Genomic DNA, 5,880 nt, shown 5'->3' with positions numbered 1-5,880 from the left:
CATTGTTTACAGATGATATGATTTTACATATAGAAAAACCCAAAGACTCGACCCAAGAAAACTGTTGGAACCAATCAAGAATTCAATAAAGTTACAGGATATAAAATCTACATACAGACATCAGTTGCATTTCTATACACTAATAATGAAACAGATAAAAGGAAATAGAGAACACTAATTTACAATAACATCAAAAACAAAATTAAATACCTAGGAATAAGTTTAACCAAGGAGGTAAGAGATCTGTATGACAAAACTACAAGATTTTGTTGAAAGAAATCAAAGGAGACACAACTGAAAAGACATCTATATCATGGATCAGAATAATTAATATTATTAAAATATCAATACTACCCAAAGCCATCTACAGATTCAATACAACCCCTATGAAAATTTGAATGGCATTTTTCATAAAAATAGAAAAAACAATCCTAAAATGTTATGGAACCACAAAAGACCCTGAATAGCCAAAATAATCATGAAAAAAAGAAAAACAAAATAAAGCTGGAGGCATCACACTTTCTGATTTCAATCTATACTACAAAACTAGTAATTAAAACAGCAGGTTACTGGCATAAAAATAGACACATACAGCAGAAACACAGCACAATAGAAAGCCCAGGAATAAACCCCTGCAGATATGGTCAACTAATATAAAAGAGAGCCAAGAAAACCCAAAGAGGAAAGGATAGTCTCTTTGACAACCCAATGGTGTTGGGAAAACTGAACAAACACATGCAGAAATATGAAGTTTGACCCCTCTCTTACACCACTCACAAAAATCAACTCAAAATGGATCAAAGACTTAATTATAAGACCTGCTACCATAAAACTCCTAGAAGAAAACATAGAGAACCTCCTCAACATTGGTCTTGGCAATGATTTTCTGGATATGACACCAAAAGCACAAACAACAATAACAAAATCAAGTTGGACTGCCTCAAACTTAAAATCTCTGCACAGTAAAAGAAACTATCAATAAAATGAAAATGCAACCTAGAAAATGGGAGAAAATATTTGCAAACCAAATACCAGGTATGGGGTTAATATCCAAAATATATAAAGAGCTCATATAACTCAATAACAAAAAGAACCCAAACAATCCAACCAAAAAATGGGCAGATGAACTAAGCAGACATTTTTTTTAAAGTCACCCAAATGGCCATTAGGTACATACATGAAAAGATGCCCAACATCACTAATCACCAGGGAAATGCAAATAAAAACTACAATGACACATCACGCACATCTGTTAGAGCAGCTATCATCAAGAGGACAAAAAGTAACACGTGTTACTGAGAATATGGAGCAAAGGGACTACTTGTACTCTATTGGTGGGAACATGAACTGGTTCAGTCACTATGAAAAACAGTATAGAGTTTCCTCAAAAAATTAAAAATACACCTATAATATGATCCAGCCATTCTACTTCTAAAGAAATGAGAACAGGATATCAAAGAAATATATGCACTCCCCTGTTTATTGCAACATTATTCACGATATCCAAGATATGAGACCCTAAGTGTCCATCAATGGATGAGTGAATAAAGAAGATGTAATAAAAATGGAATAAATTTCTGTATTAAAATAATTGATTTTCTCAAGTTGGCCCAAACTTTCATTCCCAAACAACCACTCCTTGGTCATGATATATTATTCTTTTACTCTGAAGTTAAATTCAACTTGAAAATAGTTTATGTAGCATTTGTATGTATGTTGATAGGTTTGATTGGCTATTTTTATCTTTTGCTGTCTGTGGTAAGTAGCACCTAAAGTAATCCTTAATTATCCCTACCCTTACATTCACACTCACATGCAAACTGTCCCCTTGAGTGTGGGCTAGACTTAATGACTTAGATATAATGAATAGAGTATATCACCTGAGATGGGATGCCATCTTCAAAATTACATTATGAAAACTATGGCTTTCCTTTTGTGTATGCTCTCTCACTTTTACTCAGATCACTTGCTCTTTTTTTTTTAAGATTTTTTATTTATTTATTTGACAGAGAGAGAGCACAAGTGGGCAGAGTGAGAGGGAGAAACAGGCTCCCCACTGAGCAGGGAGCCCGATGCGGGACTCAATCCCAGGACCCTGGAATCATGACCTGAGCCAAAGGCAGACGCTCAACTGAATAAGCCACCCAGGTGTCCCCCAGATCACTTGCTCTTGAGCAAAGCAGCTATCATGTTATGATATAGTTCTATGAAGAGGCCCATGTGGCAAGGGACTCAGGTCTGCCAACAGCCACGTGAGTGGGTTTAGAGAGAGACCTCCCACAACCTTCAGATGAGAATACAGCCCCAGCTGAAAATTTTCTCAACTTCATAGACCTTGAGCCAGTCACCCAGCTAAGCCACACCCAGATTCTTGACCCACAGAAACCATAAGGTAATAAATGTTTGTTTTTTTAAGCCACTACATTTTGGAGTGTTTGTCACGCAATTAATATGTAATACATTGTCCTTGTGACATTTCTATATTGTGGCTATTCTATTTCATAAAATGTGTTGTGTAGCTATCTTAAACCGTTGTGTGAGTTATTCTCATAAAATAGAAATTATCCCTTCCTTGAAAGTTGTACATAAATTCTAGCTTGAATGTGAAAAGATAGAACTTTGACTACTTGCAATTTTATTTTATTAGCCAACTTTATTGATTTATATTTCCCTAAAAGTGTCCATTTCACTCAGATATTTAATATAGGAAGTTTGTAGTATTGTGTTATAATTTTTAAACTCTTCTCTACCTCTTATTTCAATGGAAAAGAAATAAACCAAAATAATAATGAACTTTTAAGTGGTAGAATAATGCATTATATTTATTATTATCTTAGTAGTTTTATGGGTTTTCCAATTTTAAAATAAAAAATACTATTTAGGAATCAAAATAAAAAATATAACAGAGTTTATAAGCATCTATGTGTGAACATATATTTGTTTACATACAGAGAAAAAGTTACTAGTGACTTAGCACAAGCATATTCAGTAGAAAAATGAGGGGAAATGTCAGAAATCTGTAAGGTAGGAAGTGAATGCAAAGAATTGGAAACAGAACATATACTACTATTTTCCTGAGAGGAAGGGGGGAAAGTTAGAGTCTTACATAAAAAGTAAACTAAGCAGGGGCGCCTGGGTGGCTCAGTTGGTTAAGCAACTGCCTTCGCCTCAGGTCATGATCCCAGGGTCCTGGGATTGAGCCCCGCATCAGGCTCCCTGCTCAGCCAGAAGCCTGCTTCTCCCTCTCCCACTCCCCCTGCTTATGTTCCCTCTCACACTATCTCTTTCTCTCTGTCAATTAAATAAATAAATAAAAATCTTTTAAAAAAAGATTTAATTTAAAAAAAGTAAACTAAGCAAAAGAAAAGTAATTTTATATTTTGTTTTTAAAGTACAAGAACTTGAGGATGTTTATAGACTAAAGGTAAGGAAACATTTAATTTAGAAAGAGTGCAGAAACAAGAAGAGAAAGAAATAATTGAGGTATTAAGGACTGTAAAGCTTTCGGGGCGCCTGGGTGGCTCAGTTGGTTAAGCGACTGCCTTCGGCTCAGGTCATGATCCCAGGGTCCTGGAATCGAGCCCCGCATCGGGCTCCCTGCTCAGCGGGGAGGCTGCTTCTCCCTCTCCCATTCCCCCTGCTTGTGTTCCCTCTCTCTCTGTCTCTCTCTCTCTCTCTCTCTCTGTCAATTAAATAAATAAAATCTTTAAAAAAAAAAAAAGGACTGCAAAGCTTTCAATACTACTAGTAGAGGGAGGGGATGTAGACAATAAACACTTGATTTTAAATTATTCATTGAGTATTTAGTGCCTTTCTGGAGAGCTAAGTCCAATAAAACCTAGTAATTCCTAGTTCTAATTTACTATCTCATGGTAAATCAACTCCTTTCTACTTCTCCTGTGACAATTTGTACTTTGATAACTTGATGGCTATCTGATTTTCTTCTCTGTGTTCTTTTAAGGAAAGGCATTTGTCAATGTGCCTTTTTTTTCCTGAGGCCCTAAGCAATTTGGTGATAAGCTACCTTTCAACACTCACCTGGTGCACACCAACCCACCCCCAGAATGCAGTGAACCTTCTTCCCATCCTTCCTTTGATGTCCCTGATTGCCAGCCCATGGATCACACAATGTTCTTGGGCCTCCTGAGCAGCCTTTCAAGCCCACCTTCTGGCCCCAGATTTACCTGGATGGGAAATAGGTATTTATAGAAAATGTCAAAGTATCACTGAAAATTCTGCCCTCAGTATTCCATAAGGGAACTCAATGACTTGTGCTCATATATTTGATTTCTTTGCAATGTAAGCTATACTTCCAAAGTTTTTCCTCATGATCAAGAAGGCAAGAATTCCAAGACATATAAGAAAAATCAGTAACTTCTGAATTTATAATCAGAGATGCTAAAGACTCCAGGTCAGATAAATTTAAGTAAATGGAGTAGTCTGTAATAACCAGCACACACCCCAATGACCCTAAAATCCCACTGTGACTTTTTAGGGTGCTGGGAGATGCTTATTCCCAAGTACCACTGTCCCAGCAATTTCAGAGAAAAAACATGAACCCAGACTTAGGGAAAGTCATCCTCAGAGCTTCCAGCACCCTCACTGGCTTCGGCTAAGACTTTTGAGGTTTACCTCTTTCAAGACCTATGTTAATAGCACCACAAGCCTCCACCAATCCCATATCCTGAGTCAGCTCAAGAAATCATTTTCAAAGTCTCAATAACCAGGGAGGACCTTCTCCAATAATGAAACTGTGTGTCCCATTCACTGAAATCCTGAAATAGAAGCAGTACCCAGAGGAAGCCATAGCAGAAAGGAGCTGGAGTAAGACCATCTAAAAAAATAGAAACATCAAATAAGATCATGAGTGTGAATGCACTTTGCAGTTTCTAAAATTGGTATTTTTACTGTGCCTTCTTTAAACAGTCCCTAAGCCACCCAAACTACTCTGGTGTTCCCTTATGTTCATTTCATTTGTGTCTCTGAGGTCATTTATGCCACTTTGTCAGCCATATGCTCATGTTGCATTGCCATTGATTTTTCTGTATTACTTGCTGTCCTAAGTGCATCAAAGTTCCACTCTTCCTTTTTGATTCCTCTCACATTACATATAACTGTGATGTGTAAACAATTTGTATTCACTAAGACTTTAGATATAAAAATTAGTTTCATTCAGGTAGTTGGACAGAAGGCAATCAAATAGAAGCTTTTTTTTTTATCTCTCAGCCTGTATATATGGTTTTTTTTATTTTTTATTGTTATGTTAATCACCATATATTACATAATTTGTTTTGGTGTACTGTTCCATGATTCATTGTTTGTTCATAACACCCAGTGCTCCATGCAGAACGTGCCCTCCTCAATACCCATCACCAGGCTAACCCATCCCCCCACCCCCCTCCCCTCCAGAAACCTCAGTTTGTTTTTCAGATGTAATTTCATTGCTTAAGTCTGGTAAGATACATTCCAAAATATATCAATAAATAGACATGCTGTTATAATAATGTTTCTCCTGAGGAAATAAATTGGAATACTTTAACTCTGGAAATGCCTTAACCTTTAACAGTTCTGCCAGGAGCCATAAGATAATGGTTTTTCACAGACTTTCTCCTCTTCCTTCATTATGGCTGCCCCTCCTCTGTAAGTGCTGTGCATCCTACTGTCTTTGCCTACAACCTGTCAACATTTGACAAATGTACTTTGAATGACTGATAGTCATGTCCATTGCATGCTGTCTCCTGATATAAAGGTTCATTGGAACACAGAAATGTTCTTGCTACTAAAAGGTTCAATAATCATACAGCAACTCATCTCTTGAGTACTAAATATACAAAGAAGTTCTCTTCATCACAGCTACTGATTCTCTCCAGTTATTCAACC

This window comes from Eumetopias jubatus, unplaced genomic scaffold (genome assembly GCF_037043125.1).
Source record: "Eumetopias jubatus isolate StellerSeaLion01/CBP00866 unplaced genomic scaffold, mEumJub1_p1.0 scaffold_2, whole genome shotgun sequence".
Classification (NCBI taxonomy): domain Eukaryota; kingdom Metazoa; phylum Chordata; class Mammalia; order Carnivora; family Otariidae; genus Eumetopias; species Eumetopias jubatus.
This window is presented reverse-complemented; position numbering follows the sequence as displayed.